General features: G+C 51.1%; 1 long non-coding RNA gene across 6 annotated transcripts; it reads right to left on the reverse strand.

Annotated features, from left to right (window-relative positions):
* Positions 1–33: 33 nt before the first annotated feature.
* Positions 34–18,593, reverse strand: LOC135182723 (uncharacterized). 6 transcript variants are annotated; one of them, XR_010305289.1, is made up of 5 exons: positions 18,511–18,593; positions 16,134–16,189; positions 13,950–14,137; positions 4,573–6,440; positions 34–1,450 (listed from the first exon to the last, which is right to left on the reverse strand). It is a non-coding gene; the product is annotated as an uncharacterized LOC135182723 (long non-coding RNA). The 6 variants fall into 6 exon arrangements; XR_010305291.1 differs by lacking the exon at positions 34–1,450 and having other exon boundaries at positions 4,358–5,682; positions 6,291–6,440; XR_010305288.1 differs by lacking the exon at positions 34–1,450 and having other exon boundaries at positions 4,358–5,779; positions 6,291–6,440.
* Positions 18,594–19,062: the final 469 nt, after the last annotated feature.

The following is a 19,062-nucleotide window of genomic DNA, read 5'->3' on the forward strand; positions in this document are numbered from 1 at the left end:
ATAAGGTCCCCTTGGAGCCTTCTTCTCTCCAGACTCCAAGTCACCGAGCCCAACCTCCCTGCCAAGGCAGGATCACCCAGGGCGGTTCGCGCAGGAATGCTCTGCTGCAGTTCAGGTTGGCATTAAAGGTCTCACGCTGCCTTTCCCTGTCAAGCAAAGGACACTTTGGCAAAGCTGCTGTTTGTAGGAGTTTTCCACAAAGGGTTTCAGGCAACATAAAATATTCCTGGCACCGTTTTCAGCCATGTGTCCCAGAGACACTCAACTCTGCACTTAATTCAGGTTTAATAGGCTGCGATTATGTTAAATAAATACCAGCTGAACTGATTATTTAATACACAGTTATGGCTCTTTAACAGCCCTGCAACTGACTGCTACATCTCAATAAATGTGTGCTTTGCATCGATCTCCCAGTATTTTATTTCACATCCCATAATTTTCCTGCATAACTCTTGGCCCTTGGAAGCGTTGCTGGGGGTCTCTCCCCAGCCCTGCCGCACGCAGCTCTGCAGCAGCAGCGAGAACATGCTCCAGACCTGCTGCCCTTCCAGGGACTCACTGCAGGTTAGAGCACCACAAGCAGCTTCTTCCCACCTCTTCCTTTGCATTTGCAGGTGATGCAGGGGACTCATTGCAGGTTAGAGCACCAGAAGCAGCTTCTTCCCACCTCTTCCTTTGCATTTGCAGGTGATGCAGGGGACTCATTGCAGGTTAGAGCACCACAAGCAGCTTCTTCCCACCTCCTCCTTTGCATTTGCAGGTGATGCAGGGGACTCATTGCAGGTTAGAGCACCACAAGCACCTTCTTCCCACCTCCTCCTTGCATTTTCAGGTGATGCAGGGGACTCATTGCAGGTTCGAGCACCACAAGCAGCTTCTTCCCACCTCTTCCTTGCATTTTCAGGTGATGCAGGGGACTCATTGCGGGTTCGAGCACCACAAGCAGCTTCTTCCCACCTCTTCCTTTGCATTTTTAGGTGATGCAGGGGACTCATTGCAGGTTCGAGCACCACAAGCAGCTTCTTCCCACCTCCTCCTTGCATTTTCAGGTGATGCAGGGGACTCATTGCAGGTTAGAGCACCACAAGCAGCTTCTTGACACCTCCTCCTTTGCATTTGCAGGTGATGCAAGATGCTTCTTCGCATCCCCTCCAGCCTCGCCCAGCTGCTCAGGGCCAGTGAGGCAGCTGCATCTCTCCACCCCAGCGCTGGCCTCCTCGCAGGAAGTCAGAGATCACTCTGCTCTCAACAGGCTGTAAAGAGTTTAAAGCTTCAAGAGGCTCTAGAAACGTATAACCTGGATTGTAGCCTTTCAAGTGCACAGTTCCTTGCCCATCGCTGCCATCCCCGCCGCTCTCTTGTGTTTTTCTCTTCGTTATCAGCTCGCCCGCAGCTCGTCTGAAGACATTTGCTGAGCTAAGAGGCACGGTTACCGCGGGGCTGCCAGGCACTGGAGATGATCAGACAACATATAAATAAGAAGTTGTTGTGCAAACCTGCCCCTATTTGCAAGGCAGCCAGCTGAATAACAAGCTGTTATTAAAAGCACATTTGTTGAGGGCTGACAACTGCACAAGGGACACACACACACAAGGCAGCTTCTGCCGCAGAGCTATTTACCCCTAACTAATCACTTCACTCCTCCAAAGACAGCAGCAGCATTAAGCCACCCACCCCACCTGGGTTTAATGACTTTTCCTAGCCCGATTAGCAACCAAAAACACGAGGTTTGAATGGGTACCTTTTGCAATTAAATTTTAATCTCCAGATTTATACATGCACTGAAGATTTGAATGTGACAACTCTCCAGTTGTCTGCCACAGAGAAGCTTAATTTTTTTTCTGCATCATATTAACTTCTAAATCCAAGCCTGAGAGGTAGAATATAAAAATAATTTCGTTTAAGAAAGCTGGGAAGGGACTTTTCAGAAGGCCCTGTAGAGGCAGGACAGAGGGGTCGGAGTGGCTGGAGAGGAGCCAGACAGAGAGGGATCTGGGGGTGCTGATTGATACCTGCCTGAACATGAGCCAGCAATGTGCCCAGGTGGCCAAGAGAGCCAGTGGCATCCTGGCCTGCATCAGGAATGGTGTGGTCAGCAGGAGCAGGGAGGTCATTCTGCCCCTGTACTCTGCACTGGTTAGACCACACCTTGAGTACTGTGTTCAGTTCTGGGCCCCCCAGTTTAGGAGGGACATTGAGATGCTTGAGCGTGTCCAGAGAAGGGCAACGAGGCTGGGGAGAGGCCTTGAGCACAGCCCTACGAGGAGAGGCTGAGGGAGCTGGGGTTGTTTAGCCTGGAGAAGAGGAGGCTCAGGGGTGACCTTATTGCTGTCTACAACTACCTGAGGGGTGGTTGTGGCCAGGAGGAGGTTGCTCTCTTCTCTCAGGTGGCCAGCACCAGACACAGCCTCAGGCTGTGCCAGGGGAAATTTAGGCTGGAGGTGAGGAGAAAGTTCTTCCCTGAGAGAGTCATTGGACACTGGAATGGGCTGCCCGGGGAGGTGGTGGAGTCGCCGTCCCTGGAGCTGTTCAAGGCAGGATTGGACGTGGCACTTGGTGCCATGGTCTAGCCTTGAGCTCTGTGGTAAAGGGTTGGACTTGATGATCTGTGAGGTCTCTTCCAACCCTGATGATACTGTGTGATACTGTGAGGGGCGATGGCTTTGAGATGGAAGGGGGCAGATTTAGTCTGGATATTAGGAAAAATTCTTTACAGTGAGGGTAAAGAGACACTGGAACTGAATGCCTAGGGAGGTTGTGGTTGTGCTTCCTAAAGGCATTTAAGGCCAGGCTGGATGGGCTTGGAGCAACCTGGTCTAGTGGAAGGTGTCCCTGCCTGTGGTGGGGAAGTTTGAACTAGATGATCTTTAAGATTCCTTTCAACCCAAATCATTCTGATATTCTGGATGCCCACCACAGTTAAGGGAAAGAAATCTAATGGATTTGCCTGGCACTGTGTCTGTGGCAAGCAGAAGAGAAATGTCTGATAGGTTGGACTGGATGATCTTGGAGGTCTCTTCCAACCTGGTCGACTCTGTGATTAGCAAAGGCTTCTACCCCAGCAGGCGCAGAAGGGCAATGCCATTTCCATGCATTATAGTGACTGAATTGCCATGCTCTGCCAGAAATTTCAGGGTGTGCTGTAAATAAGGGGTTATTTGTCTGATTTGTGTATGTCATGGTAAGGTCAGCCAGCCTGAAAAATACAGATGTCATTGGAAAAGTGGCAGGGAGAGAGGTGGAAGGGAATAAAGTGAAAAAATACAGGGTGTTTATCTCTGTGTAGTGCTGCCTACCCTTTCAGGAGGAAAGGGACAAACCCCTCCACATTCTTGGCTGTTGCGAGCTGCTCTTTCCTATTCAGACCCCAAACCACTGCAGCCAGTAGTTATAAATGCTCAAGAGCTAATAAACACTTTGCAGGGTTTAGTGCTGGAGAGCCACAATGGTAAAAAATAGAATCATAGAATCAACCAGGTTGGAAGAGACCTCCAAGCTCATCCAGTCCAACCTAGCACCCAGCCCTGGCCAGTCAACCAGACCATGGCACTAAGTGCCTCATCCAGTCCTTTCTTGAACACCTCCAGAGACAATTCTTTGTTACCATTGTGTGTAACCCCTTCCTTAAAATGCCCTGACATGACTCTCAGGCAATAAATCCTTTCCTAAAGCTCATCTATGGACTATAAAAACCTTTTTTTTTTTCCTCCCAACTCCTATTCCATATCCCTGGAACAGTTTTATTCACAAGCAAGCACACCTGCATGTGAAAAGAAACTTAAATCATAGAATGGTTTAGGTTGGAAGGGACCTCAAGGATCATCCAGTTCCAACCTCCTGCCATAGGCAGGGACACTTCCCACTAGAATAGGTCACTCAAGGCCTCATCCAACCTGGCCTTGAACAGCTCCAGGGAGGTTGTGGAGCACAGAATGTGATCGGAGATCACATTCTGTGCTTCTGTGCTCCACCACCTCCCTGGGCAACCTGTGCCAGCATCTCACCACCCTCACTGTAAGGAACCCTTCCCTGACATCCAGTTTCAATCTCCCCTCTGCTGGTTGAAACCCATTACTCCTCCTCCTGTCATGGCAAGCCCTTGCCAATAATCCCTCTCCAGCCTTCCTGCAGCCCCTCTTGAGTAACGATTTCTTTTGCCACTTCTCAGAGCAAGTGGTGAAGTCTCATCCTCACCCAGACCTTTCTTTGCCCCGTACGTCCCTGACACAGTCGCAGCCCTGCACCTTTCCAGCCCATGGCAGAGGTATTAATTCCCTACTTCCTGCATTATACAATCCCCACTTCCTTTCCAGTTTTCTCACTCTAATGATGCCATAATAAAAACCAGAGGTAGTAATGAAATTGGAAAACAAGTGTAATTTCTAGCTGGCAGAGGGAGTCGCTGGAGTAGAGTACAGCTCTGGAGGCTGCTTTGCTGCTGGCTTATTAGATGAAGGTTTTGGAGGGCTTTTGAGTGACTACTTGTGAACTGCCAAAGCAGTGTTACTGGATCTCAGCAGCCCCCAGGGTTGGCTCAGCAATGCTCACAGCCAGCTAGACCAAAAGACAAACCAGCTGGGGGTTATATTCCATGTGGATGGAGAAATCCCTTCAAATGAGGCTTCTCTTGAGGTGAAGTTAAAACTGCTGGGTGCTCCAAAATGATGAGCCCAAGATGCAGGGCTCCACTCTGCTCCCACGTTCCTCTTGCTGCAAGCCTGTCATATTGCTGGGCACAGGCTTTGCTTCAGGGCAGCTACTCCTGATTGCTCTGGAATAAACAGGATCTGAATCAGGACATGAACGTGAAGCTTTTAATGAGCAGTTGGGAAGATAACGTTTCCTTTCAGCACACCCAGACACACACCCTGCCCCACAGGCTCAGCCCCTCAGCTGATTTTCAACACTGCATTCGTGCACCCATGACAATCCCTCATACAGGAACTGTCTCTTCCCAAAAGCAGTCTTCATGGTGCAGTTAAAGATAGTGATCTTCTGGCTGACTTCAGTTTCCAGAACATGTAGTATCAACAGCACTTGAGAAACATAACAATTTCCTCCAAGCCTTATCTGTGGGCTGTGTGTCACTGGAGAAGTTATCCAGCCCATCTGAAGTGCAGCAGGTTTGCCTGAGATCAGGGTGGGGTGGGTGCCTCAAAGTTGCACCTCCAGCTGTTGCTGTGCTATCCTGGACGTCACTGAGAGCAGAGAACTGTGATGTAAAGAAAGCCTGGGCAGTTCCCACCCTCTGCATCCATCAGCACTCCTCAGGCAAACGAAGGAAGAGAGAAGCTCCCAAGCTTTCCTCAGCCAAGCAGAAGAAACACCCTCCTGCCTTTACTGCACAGCCATGAGGAAGGCAGCTTTGTCCTCAGAAATGGTGCCATGCTATAAATATGGCTTGTAGATGCACAATCATCTCAGGAATGGAGAAGCTTAGCAGGCACCAGCTGAAGGCAGACCATGCAGGACAGACCCCAGCCCCATGGACACCTGACTCCAGGTCTCTGCTCCACAGGTCCCCCAAGCTGAGCTCACTCTCATCTTCCATTAGCTCCCACAGCTGCTGAATTTCATGCCTTACCTTCTGCCACAGGAGAACATTTGGCTTCAAGACAAGCCTGGTCTCACCCTTCTCCAGAGACACAGTGGAGTTTCAGAGGGAAATTTTACTCCTCAGGTCTGCAGAAACCAGGACAAAAGCACAAGGTGGGAGATGTCTTTCACAGACACCAGCTGGAGCATCCTTCATGTCAGGGTGGGATTAACCCCACATGTCCTTCAGGAAGAAGCAGGCAGAGAGAATGGGGAACGTGGGTTCTCAAGCAGGCTGTGAGAGCTCATTCTGAGCAGTCAGACTTGTGTCTCATCTCAAGACACCTCACATGGGAAAAAAAAACAGAGAGAGCAACTCTGTTCAGCCACCTCCAATGAAACAGGAGCCTGCAGCTGAGCCCTTCAGCGCTGCCTCAGAGCTCCTGCAATTAGAGAGAGCTTTGGGGGCAATAAACAGCACCCAGCTGGTTGCAGCACAGCCCCCAGCAGTTGGGTTTCTGTGTCTGGAGTCTTTTAAAGCTTTACAAGCAGGGACTCAATGGGGAGCTGAATTTACACAGGTGATGGTAAACTGCAGCTGGGAGGAAAGGGTAGCTGAAGTGCATGGGGTTGGACAGATCCAGAAACGGCAGATCTCTTGCTGGTCAAAAGGTGGCTGGAATGAGATGCAGACAACTCTGAAGTCCAGCTCCACGGGTGGAGCTGAGCTCTTGGGAAGCAGGAGGGCTACACACCTGGTGTCAGTGCAAAGAAAAGTGGCCTCGTTCATCCCCTTCCTGCAGCAAGGCAGGAATGGATGTTACCATCCAGATCTCCTCATCTGGGTTTTGGCACTCTCCAAAGGTCTGTGCACCTGCAGCAACAGCTACAGGTGAGATTATTCCCTGTAAGAGGAAGAAGATCCCAGATAGAATCAGGTGCTTAGGCCAGCAAACAGAAACGTGCATCACCCCTCTGTCCTCCGAGGGGAATTTCATGCCACCACTCCTGCTTTTCCACCCAACGCTGGCAGCGTTTCCAAGCATGACCACAAAGCATGACCAAATGCGGTGGCTGAGTGTTTGGACCTTTAAACCTCTCCCTCAGCTCTTCCACAGCTAGATGTGATGGTGAGGTGTGTGGGCAGAGATAGGTGTCTAGTGGCTAATGGCATCAGGTTGTATCATTTGCTGTCCTCCCAGTTTGTGTCTATGTGGGGGGGAGGGCAATAAAATAGATCTGAAGATTAGAACAATGGCTTCAGAGTGGAAGAATCACAGAATCAAGCATGTTGGAAGAGAGCTCCAAGATCATCCAGTCCAACCTAGCACCCAGCCCTGGCCAATCAACCAGACCATGGCACTAAGTGCCCCAGCCAGGCTTGGCTTCAACACCTCCAGGGATGGCGACTCCACCACCTCCCTGGGCAGCCCATAAGAGATGTACAGAACACACAGTCCTCTTCTCACAACACACACCAGCCCCTGCTAAATACCTCAAGAGGCACCAGCAGCTCCTGTGGGCTTCAAACTACCCTTTAAGCTAGAAAGTGATGCAGGTAGCCTAAGAGGTTAGAACCCATCTGGAACTGGGAGACCTGGGACTGTACTAAACCACAAGCCTGGTCTAAAGGGATGCTCAGGCAGGCCAAGAGTCAATGAATTAGAGACAGGGCGGGTGTAATAAGGCAAGAACAAGGTCACAGTGAAGTTCAGCCACACTGGATCACCCTGCAGAGTTTTTGGCTTTTTCTAGGAGGGATCTGAATGATGAAAACCAGCCCAGCATGGCAGAGGGGGTTGGCTGGGAGCAGGGACAAGGACAGCTACGTTGGGAAGCTGAAATTGGTCACTGACACAAACCAACCAGAAGCAAGATCCAGGAGAACAGCTGCAAAAAAAGGCACATTGCAAAGGCAAGAGCAACTGGTGGTGCTGACCAACATCTCTGCCAGCAGCTGGGGCTAGCTAGTCCCAGGCCTGACAAGCCCAGCCTGAAACGAGTTCACAAGGCAATCTTTTCCAGACTTTGCTTTGTTGAGACAATCTCTTCTCTCCACTTGTCAGCCACAGTTTGTTGTGTTTCATTTACAACTCCTTCTACTCTGCAAACACAAGCTGCTCTTGTGTTTGCAGGCACTGGCAGCCTGTGCTAATTAATCCTGAGGTGTTGGCCATTTCCTCAGCCTTTGCAGACAGTCACACCTGACATCTGCACACAGACACTTCCTTGTGATGCGCTGACCAGCAGACTTCACTGCAGCCCTATTCAGCTGTCCTGCCTGTGCAGGCTTGGCCCTCTGGCAGCTTTCCTCTGAATTCATCCTTGCACAGCCATCAGCAACTCACCTTGGTCCCACATGAGGGGAAGGACACTGGCACTGCCCTCCACTTTCATGTATCCATGGATCTTTTCCAAGCAAAACACTTCTCTGCCTTATGAATGCCCATCCAGCAGGTGAACAAGCCATCCACGGCAGATGGGCAGCCCCAGAGCCTGGGACAACACTCAGACATAGGGAGCAAAGCTGGAATTTAAGCAGAGCTAGCCAGGAGGTCAGACTGGATCAAATAGGAGGTTCCATGGGAACCCGAGGAAGAATGTTTTTCCCTGTGAGGGTGGCAGAGCACTGGAACAGGCTGCCCAGGGAGGCTGTGGAGTCTTCCTCTCTGGAGGTACTCAAGAACTGTCTGGATGTGTTCCAGTGTGATCTGCTCTGGGTGATGCTGCTCTGGCAAGGGGGCTGGAGCAGCTGAGCTTTTGAGGTCCCTCCCAGCCCCTGACATTCTGTGAAATAGCAGTGGTCCCTCTTAGCCTTGTGCTTGGGGAGTGTTGAATCCCAAGAGCAGGTGTTCCTCTGTGAAGGACCCCCAGGCTACCAGGTTTGCTTCATAACTGAGTGAGCCTCAGGAGAGGTAGGAAGGAGTAAGCCACACTGTGTGCAAGATAAGGTTGATATCCAGCACTTCCATTTGATTATTCAAATCTAGCAACTGCAGGAAACCCTTAGAAACTTCTCCCTGGGGTATCTCCATTAGTTACCTAGAAACCTAGACTGGGTTTTATGAGCAGAAACTATGTTGGGAGGCATGTTTGCCTCATCTGCCTTAAAGAGGAGCTATTTTCCCCTTTTCCCCACCCAGCAATTTCATTAGTTGAGAACTATTTATGGGCTTTAACCACTCTTCCCTTCTTTGCAGCGTGGATCTGTCAGTTGCAAGAACATCTCAGCCCCTCTCACTTCCAGCATTATGGCCTCACCCAGAGGTAATCTGTACAAGCCTCTGTGGCATCTGCAGGGCTTTCTGTGACTAGGAATCATAGAATCACAGAATGTCAGGGGCTGGAAGGGACCTCCCCAAAGCTCATCCAGTCCAATCCCCCTGCCAGAGCAGGATCTCCTAGAGCAGATCACTCAGGAACATGTCTAGGAAGGTTTTGAATATCTCCAGAGAGGGAGACTCCACAGCCCCCCTGGGCAGCCTGTTCCAGGGCTCTGTCACCTTCACAGGGAAAAAATTCCTCCTCATGTTTAAATGAAACTTCCTATGGCTCAGCTTCCACCCAGTGCCCCTTGTGCTGTCCCTGGGCATCACCCAGCAGAGCCTGGCTCCAGCCTCCTACCACTCACATTTACATCTTTATAACCATTGTTGAGGTCATCTCTCAGTCTCCTCCAAGCAGCACAGCCCCAGCTCCCTCAGGCTCTCCTCCTAACAGAGATGTTCCATTCCCTTAACCCTAAAGAAACTCTTTATTAGCCTAATACCTCTGCATGCTGTCCTTAGACCTCAGAAAAACCTGCTTGCAAGATGGATTTTGCCTGGGGGAGAAGCCCTACCGAACCCACCAGGATTAAATTCCAGGCCATAACTGAACCCAGGGAGATTCTCAGTTGATTGTCCTCTCCTTTTGTCCAGGATCTTGCTGAGCTTTCTCTGCAGCCTGTTTGCTGAGCTATCAGGGAGCAAACAGCCCAGCAGACAGCACATTACCCTTGTGCAGCAAGCAAGGCTTTCTCATTCCATTCATCATTTATGGGTTGCAGCAGTGATTGCCCAAAGTTAGTGCCTCTCCTTAACAAAGCAGAGGGGGCTCAGGGGCAGGCAAGGAGCCGAGCCTGTTAGCCTTTCACCTTGGGAGGCCTCTGCTCCAATCCTGGTTCAGGTTACCAGAGAAAAGCTGCTCTGATGGGCTCCAACCACCATCTGCAGAGCCAAGCTCCCTCCCCTAGCAGACAGGCCAGATGAGATGTGTTACACACCACGCTCCAGCCCAGCACCTCATGACCCCGCACAAGATCACATCCTGGGGGCTTCACTTCCAGGGGGCACTGCCTGGACTGATGGTTTCGTGGATGCAAATTGCCACATCTCTTAGGAGCATGGCAAAGAGAGGCTGAGGGAGCTGGGATAGGTTAGCCTGGAGAAGAGGAGGCTCAGGGGTGACCTTATTGCTGTCTACAACTACCTGAGGGGAGGTTGTGGCCAGGAGGAGGTTGCTCTCTTCTCTCAGGTGGCCAGCACCAGAACAAGAGGACACAGCCTCAGGCTGTGCCAGGGGAGATTTAGGCTGGAGGTGAAGAGAAAGTTCTTCACTGAGAGAGTCATTGGACACTGGAATGGGCTGCCCGGGGAGGTGGTGGAGTCGCCGCCCCTGGAGCTGTTCAAGGCAGGACTGGACGTGGCACTTGGTGCCATGGTCTGGCCTTGAGCTCTGTGGTAAAGGGTTGGACTTGATGATCTGTGAGGTCTCTTCCAACCCTGATGATACTGTGATACTGTCCCTTCCAACCTAAACCATTCTGATTCTTCACAACCTGCACAAGCTCAGAGCTTAGCCCACTTTTTAGCCTAGAGAAGAGGAGGCTCAGGGGTGACCTCATTGCTGTCTACAACTCCCTGCAGGGAAGCTGTAGCCAGGTGGGGTTGGGCTCTGCTGCCAGGCAGCCAGCAACAGAACAAGGGGACACAGTCTCAGGTTGTGCCAGGGCAGGTCTAGGCTGGATGTTAGGAGGAAGTTGTTGTCAGAGAGAGTGATTGGCATTGGAATGGGCTGCCCAGGGAGGTGGTGGAGTCGACATCCCTGGAGGTGTTGAAGCCAAGCCTGGCTGGGGCACTTAGTGCCATGGTCTGGCTGATTGGATAGGGCTGGGTGCTAGGTTGGGCTGGCTGAGCTTGGAGCTCTCTTCCAACCTGGCTGATTCTATGCGCACATTGGATAGAGCCAAGCTAAAGCCAGCCTGCGTGAGCAGATGCTCCGTGAGCCTGGGGCTCTGGGCTACTGAACCCACCCACCTGGCCATGGAGACACCCCACGGGGGCCAGGCACGGCCGAGTGAGACTGCCCTGCCCTGGCTCACGGCGCTGCTGCTCCGCGGGAGGCAGGGACCCCCGCGGCGGCCAGGCAGACCCCAGCCGCCGGCGCTAGCTTCGCTTCAGACATTTCTTTTCCCCTTCGCGGAGGAAAAAGCAAATAGGAGGCCCTCTGCACCTGGCTGAGGAACGGCTGTTTGTTTGGACAGCCACATGAAGTCATCGCTGAGCAATGATGCCCTCACACCCCCTCGAAGGTTCGCTTGCCAGAAAGCATAATGGAGTGAAATGACCCAGCACCATCCGCAGCTGGCTGATGGAACGGGGAATGCTTCTGCCTCCTCCACCTCTTGGAACAAAAGCCAAACTGTCCCCATCATTGCCGTTTAACAGCGAAAACAAACCAACTAACAAACTAAATCATCTCCCTAGGATGAAAGGGAGGTAGAAATCACTGCTCAGGACAAACTTGCCCTGGGAACCGTCTAATGAAAGCTACAGTACCTGAGCTCTGCCCTGCTGTGAGGTCTGGCCAAGGACTCCAGCACCCCCCCAGCCAGAGCAAAGCTGCTCTAGGGAAGCTCCATGCTTTAACACCACTCTGCTCCTCCAGACAAATGGAAAACTAAGCATTGTTAATTTGCATTTTAAAACAAAGGCTTCTAATATCCAGACCATTAACTTGCTTACGAGGCTTTCACGGCAAAACTTGCTACCCACTCTGCCTTTTGTTGTCATTAAGATAGATTAAATACTATTAATTGTGATGCCTTCTATCAGGCTGTTTGGAGACTTGCCACAAGCCCACTCCCGCCCAACCTGGATTATGCTGCTGTGAACCTTGGAGGCATTTTAAGCACCTCGTGCAAAATTCATGAAGGTGAAAAGAAGCCTCTCTGCATGCCCAACATCTTGAGGGGCTGGGAAGCCTTCCTGCAAGCCAGCTTAGTCCAGCACCCATCCCTAGCAGCTACTCCATCTCAATCCAACCAGCCCAGCTGATTACCACACTCTATCTGCACCTTCCTGCTAATGAATATAGGCTCAGGGACATCTCATGCATTATTTACCAAGGTGTGCTTATTATGATTGCAATGATTTAAGGCAGTTTGTTACAGGCACAGCTCCGAGTGATTGCGATCAATAGAAGAAACAAGAACAGGCCAATCCGCACGGAACAACAGTCCCGGTCCTTGGGGGCTGTGCTTCCTTCATTAACCCTTCCCAGCCCGGCAGCAGCAGAGGCTAGCACTTGTTTGATAGACACCCATCGCTGGCTACCCTCTCTCTTGCCCTCCCCACCTCAGTCAAGCACAAGAGGCATTCAAAGGGGCTAAGCAGCTCCTCTGGCTGCGTCCTGGGGCAGGATGCCCCTCGCTGGCACAGCATTCCTCCTGGTGCTTAACGTGTGCCTTGGATGTGGCTGCAAGCTACTCATCAGCATATGCCATGTCTCCACCTCCAGGCCTCACAGACCAAGCCTCCATTTCTTCTCCCAGATACAGACTTAGACACAGCAGCTTCTGCTGCTAGCTGTACGTAGTCCAGGTTCAGCCCTTTGAGGATGACTAAGGAGGCAGGGATGAAGCAGTTACTGCAAACAAGTAGCTGGACACTGATCCTTCCTGCAGCAAAAGGCAGTGGAAGCTTCCTCAGCAAGAACCAAAACGAAGAAGAAAAGGATGTGGAGCAGTTTTGTGTCTTTTCCAGGACCAACAGAGAGGTCCCAATTCTTTGCACCTGGTATGCAGAAGTGTGGTTCACAATCTCCTCTGTGCACCCTGGGAGCTGACCAGATCTCTGCATCTTGATGCCTGATGACAGCACAAGGGGCAATGGGTGGAAGCTGAGGCACAGGAAGTTTCATGTAAACATGAGGAGGAATTGTTTCCCTGTGAGGGTGGCAGAACACTGGAGCAGCCTGCCCAGGGAGCTTGTGGAGACTCCCTCTCTGGAGATATTCAAAACCCACCTGGACATGCTCCTGTGTGATGGGATATAGGAGATCCTGCTCTGGCAGGGGGATTGGACTGGATGAGCTTTGGGGAGGTCATAGAATCATAGAATCAGCCAGGCTGGAAGAGAGCTCCAAGACCATCCAGTCCAGCCTAGCACCCAGCCCCATCCGATCAACCAGACCATGGTTCTAAGTGCCCCAGCCAGGCTTTGCTTCAACACCTCCAGGCACAGCCACTCCACCACCTCCCTGGGCAGCCCATTCCAATGCCAATCACTCTCTCTGCCAACAACTTCCTCCTAACATCCAGCCTAGACCTCCCCTGGCACACCTTGAGACTGTGTCCCCTTCTTCTGTTGTTGGTTGCCTGGCAGAAGAGACCAACCCCACCTGGCTACAGCCTCCCTGCAGGCAGCTGCAGACAGCAATGAGCTCTGCCCTGAGCCTCCTCTTCTGCAGGCTGCACACCCCCAGCTCCCTCAGCCTCTCCTCACAGGGCTGTGCTCCAGGCCCCTCCCCAGCCTTGCTGCCCTTCTCCAAACACCTTCCAGCACCTCAACATCTCTCTTGATTTGAGAAGCCCAGCCCCTGACATTCTGTGATTGTGTAAAAAGAGAATAAAGATCAATCAGAACAACACAGCAGCGCTGCTGGGATGTTCCCACCACAGCAGTGTGAGCTCTCAGATGCCTCAAACTTCTCCCCTGTGCCACAGGGAGGTAGCTACAATCTCTGGGCAAGGGCAGCTCAAGGAAGGTGGTTTTAAAGGCAACCAATAAAGACTACTTTAGATTTATCCCAAACCTCCTCACACAAGGTGAGGCTGGAGCTGTCTTTCCCTGGGGAGCACACAGCTGACCTCTGCTCCCACGCAAGCAGGGGAGCTTTGGATCAGACCTGACACACAGGAAATATATTCATTACTTCCAATGGAGAAGCAAACAGGATGTCTGGACAAAGCACCAAACAAAAGGCTAATGACACAAATGGATATTTAATACAATGACTTCCTCTGATTACCCTATAAGGAGACACTTCAGATGCTGTCCGCCCTGTGCAGCCTGCAGCATCGCAGTACCCTTCAGAGGCTGGCAGGGAATTTTCCACACCGTGCCCTGCAAAAGGTAGGGCTCTGCTCTTACCTGCCCACTGCAGACAGGATGGTGCAGCACACACAGCCTGCCTCAGCTGCTGGGGATCCCAGGATGCTCTGCCAAGAAGCAGGATAGCAGCAGCCTTCCTCCTCCCCATCGCCTGCGTGGCATCCTCTGCGTGGGGAGATGGGTGACAAGGCACTGCTGGGGTGGCTCTTCACATCACAAAGCCAGTCCTGGTGAGAGAGAGGAAGAGCAGAGTCACATTTTCCCTTTTGCTCTATCCCTGTCACAGGCAACAAGCCATCAGGAGCTGAGATAATACCAGCACTGGGACACCACCACTTGGGCTCAGCCCCCAGACTCAATGTCTCCATGGTACAGCAATGTGCCCTGGTGGCCAAGAGAGCCAATGGGATCCTGGGGGGCATTAAGAAGACTGTCCCCAATAGATCAAGGGAGGTTCTGCTCCTGCTCTACTCTGCCCTGGTGAGCCCTCATCTTGAATATTGTGTTTAGTTTTGGGCTCCCCAGTTTAAGAGGGACAGGGATCTGCTGGAGAGAGTGAAGCACTGCCTGATGAGGAGAGGCTGAGGGACCTGGGGCTGCTTAGTCTGGAGAAGACTGAGAGAGGATTTAATAGATGTTTATAACTATCTGAGGGCTGGGGGCCGGGGACAGGCTCTGCTCACTGCTCCCTGGGATAGCACAAGCAGCAATGGATGGAAGCTGCAGCACAGCAAGTTCCAGCTCAACACAAGGAGGAACCTCTTGACTGTAAGGGTCACAGAGCCCTGGCACAGGCTGCCCAGAGAGGTTGTGGAGTCTCCTTCTCTGGAGCCTTTCAAGGCCTGTCTGGATGTGTTCCTGTGTGACCTGAGCTAGATTGTGTGGTCCTGCTCTGGCAGGGGGGTAGGACTGGATGATCTCTTTGGTTCCTTCCAACCCCTGACATCCTGTGAGCCTGTGAACTGTTCCATGGCCTGAGCTATCCCGAGAGGTCTTCATTAGCATAGCACTTGTTCCATATGCTGGTGCTGATCTCTCCAGAGAAAAGACAACCAAAGCCTTTTGATTGATAGCAACTTGGGGGGGGAGAGACAAGAACCAAATAGTTCAGCTAAAAATTTGTTTCCAGAGCCACCACGACCTGATGATTGCTTTGGGTTAAACTAAATCCAACCCAACATAATTGGCCAAAAGGCCACAGACAGCAATATGTTGGAGACTTAAGATTAGATTTCTTTTTGCTGGACAGAGAAGCCTGGGAAATAGAGGGGTAAAAAAATCTCTCTGCAAAATGACTTTTGATTATTTCTGATGTGAAAAAAAAAAATCCAAAGAGAGAATTGAGCTCTATCTGTAATGGTTACTGAATAGCAAAATGGGGACACCATCAGGGACACACAGAATCACAGAATCAGTCAGGGTTAGAAGGGACCACAAGGAGCAGCCAGTTCCAAGCCCCCTGCCATGCCCAGGGACACCCTACCCTAGAGCAGGCTGCACACAGCCTCAGCCTGCCTGGCCTCAAACACCTCCAGCCATGGGGCCTCAACCACCTCCCTGGGCAACCCATTCCAGCCTCTCACCACTCTCATGCTCAACAACTTCCTCCTCACATCCACTCTGACTCTCCCCACCTCCAGCTTTGCTCCATTCCCCCCAGTCCTGTCACTCCCTGAGAGCCTAAAAAGTCCCTCCCCAGCTTTGTTGTAGTCCCCCTTCAGATCCTGCAAGGCCACAAGAAGGTCACCTGGGAGCCTCCTCTTCTCCAGCCTGCACAGCCCCAACTCTTTAGTCTGTGCTCACAGCAGAGCCTCTGCAGCCCTCTGAGCATCCTCCTGGCCCTTCTCTGGACACTCTTCATCATCTCCACAAGCTTCTTGCCATAGAGACTCTAGAGCTGGATGCAGTGAATGAAGACACTTGAAGAAAGGCACTTATCAAGGTGTTTAAAAATAAAACTGAACAACAAAATGCTTTTAAAACTCAAACTGCTGAATTTGGAACAGAACAGGGAAGGACACAAGAAGCTCCACAGCAAGTTGTCCACGTTAGCAAAGCAACAGCTCACACAAAGCTGAGTGATTGAGGACAGCTCCTTCCCAGTTTAAATTGGTTAGGTTTTGCTAACAGCTATTTCATTCCAGTGCCCAGCCAGCACTTTGTTTAAAATAGGGCTCTGATAATATTTTGATTAAGTTAATAAACATTATTCAGCAAACCTACCTCTACAGAGCCAAGGAAGACCTCCTACCAAAACCAGAAGGGAATGCCTGGCAGTCCTAAAGAAGAAAAAGTCTAAGACAGGGAAATACACCTAAGGAAAAAAAAAAAACCAAACCAAGCCCAACAAAGCACAGGAGGGAAAAGAAACCCCAGGAAAACCCCTCAGCTTGAGTAGTCTTTAGCCATTCCAGCAAAATTAAATACATAAATAAAATGAAGACTAATTAAACAGCAAATTTCATTACAGGCTGTTTTCAAGCCACTGCTCTTCCAATAAAGGAAATCTATAGTCTGGGGAGGACAAGGAAGATTTCCTCATGCTTTCTTCCAGCAGTTTAGATACTCTTGGCTGGGCTGCCCGGGGAGGTGGTGGAGTCGCCGTCCCTGGAGCTGTTCAAGGCAGGATTGGACATGGCACTTGGTGCCATGGTCTAGCCTTGAGCTCTGTGCTAAAGGGTTGGACTTGATGATCTATGAGGTCTCTTCCAACCTTGGTGATACTGTGATACTCCACTGAAAAGAATGAGGAAAAATCATAAATTAAGAATCTAATCAGAACTAAACCCTCTTCTTCATTTCTTAGAATCCATCATAGAATCAGCCAGGTTGGAAGAGATCTCCAATATCATCCAGTCCAATCTAACCAACCTATTCATCCAGTCCAACCTATCCAATCAGGATCATCCAGTCCAACCTATCCAACCAAGATCAGCCAGTCCAACCTTCCCAACCAAGACCAGCCAGTCCAGCCCTGTCCAGTCAACCAGAGCATGGCACTAAGTGCCCCAGCCAGGCTTTGCTTCAACACCTCCAGGGATGGTGACTCCACCACCTCCCTGGGCAGCCCATTCCAATACCAATCACTCTCTCTGCCAACAACTTCCTCCTAACATCCAGCCCAGACCTCCCCTGGCACAGCTTGAGGCTGTGTCCCCTTGTTCTGTTGCTGGCTGCCTGGCAGCAGAGCCCAACCCCACCTGGCTACAGCCTCCCTGCAGGTAGTTGTAGACAGCAATGAGCTCTGCCCTGAGCCTCCTCTTCTGCAGGCTGCACACCCCCAGTTCCCTCAGCCTCTCCTCACAGGGTTGTGCTCCAGGCCTCTCCCCAGCCTTGCTGCCCTTCTCTGGACACATTCTTTTTGCATCCTTGTTTCCCTGATGCAATGGTTTTAACCAGTAGAGCCACTGCTGATAATAATTAGTCCCTGGTACCTCTGTACATGCTGTGAATTACAGTTATTTCTGTATCAGTGATGCAAGAGCACTCTTCTACCCATCCTGTGCTGTTCCTAAGCTCAAGGGAAAGGGGTTCACTCAATCCCATCTCTGCTGTACAGCTGCTTTAGGAAAGAAGCCAGTTTATGTTCTGTTCCAGGCCAAGAAAAATAATTTTTTGGGATGAGATAAGGCAGAATTCCACTCTCTGTTTAGAGCTCCCATTGCAACCAAGGCCAAGCTAACAGACCTGTGGGAAAGCCTGGTTGCCTTGCAGAGCATAGGTGTCAAGGAGAAGACAGTTTGCCCCAAAGGGCTAACGTTCCTCCCTAACACCTTTTGTGGAGCAACACAAGGGATTAACTCATCTCATTATTTGCTAGCTCAAAGCTCCTTATTGATTCCCACCTACTGCTGACACTAAGAAATTACAATTAGTTGCAGACAGTTTTCACAGTGGGACAGGACTTGCTGGCAGCAATCTTTATCAGGCAGAGGGAAAGCCTGCAGCCCCATTATCTGCTCAAGCAGTCCAACACCAATGGAGACTCATAGAATCAGTCAGGCTTGGAAGGGACCACAAGCATCATCTAATTCCAGCCCCTCCACCTTGGGCAGGGACATCTCACACTACGTCAGCCTGGCTTTAAACACCTCCAGGCATGAGGCTTCCACCACCTCCCTGGGAAACCCATTCAGGCTCTCACCACCCTCATACTGAAGAGCTTCTTCATAACATCCAGTCTGAATCATAGAATCAACCAGGTTGGAAGAGACCTCCAACATCAGCCAGTCCAACCTAGCACCCAGCCCTATCCAGTCAACCAGACCATGGCACCAAGTGCCTCATCCAATCTTTTCTTGAACACCCCCAGGGATGGCAACTTCACCTCCCTGGGCAGCCCATTCCAATGCCAGTCACTCTCTCTGTGAAGAACTTCCTCCTAACATCCAGCCCAGACTTTCCCCAGCACAACCCATTTCCAGCTTTGCTCCATTCCCCCCAGTCCTATCACTACCTCACATCCTAAAAAGTCCCTCCCCAGCTTTCTTGTAGCCCCCCCCTAAGATACTGCAAGGCCACAATAAGGTCACCTGGGAGCCTTCTCCTCTCCAGACTGAACAGCCCAGAGAAAACTAGAGATGCAAAATCAGGAACCCACCTTCACTCAGATTCAAGGCCATCTCCTTCTCCCACAACAGCCCTAAACTCCACTGCCTCCTCCAGCCTGGGAAATAATCTCCTCTTCCTTCACAAACAACTCATTTCAACAAGCAGCAGCTGATGCTCGACCACTCACTCCCATCCACCTCCAGCTGCTGGCCGATCACCCAGCAGAGGAGGTTAAGTGTCACTGGAGCTTAGCAGCAAGATTGGACCTGCCCTTCTCCAGCTGCATCCGTTGTGCTCTTGGGGCTGGGCCAGGCTCAAGGCAGAGGATCTGATGGGGTGGAAAAGGAAATTCTGTGCATTCCTTCTCCGTAGCCTACATGCCAAGAGAAATGCAGCAAGGAGCAGCCAGAGCGCAGCGCTCATCCCAGGCTCCCTCCACACTGCAACCACTGCAGTGTGTTTAGAGCACTGCCATTGAGCTGGGTCCAGAGACACCAGGCTGCTAGGGTTATGAAATCATTCCCACTCCAGTGCTAGTGCAACAGGTGAAATGTTAGGAGGAGCATAAATCCTGGGATACACCCTCCAGAGGCTGAATTCT

This window comes from Pogoniulus pusillus, chromosome 17 (genome assembly GCF_015220805.1).
Source record: "Pogoniulus pusillus isolate bPogPus1 chromosome 17, bPogPus1.pri, whole genome shotgun sequence".
Classification (NCBI taxonomy): Eukaryota; Metazoa; Chordata; class Aves; order Piciformes; family Lybiidae; genus Pogoniulus; species Pogoniulus pusillus.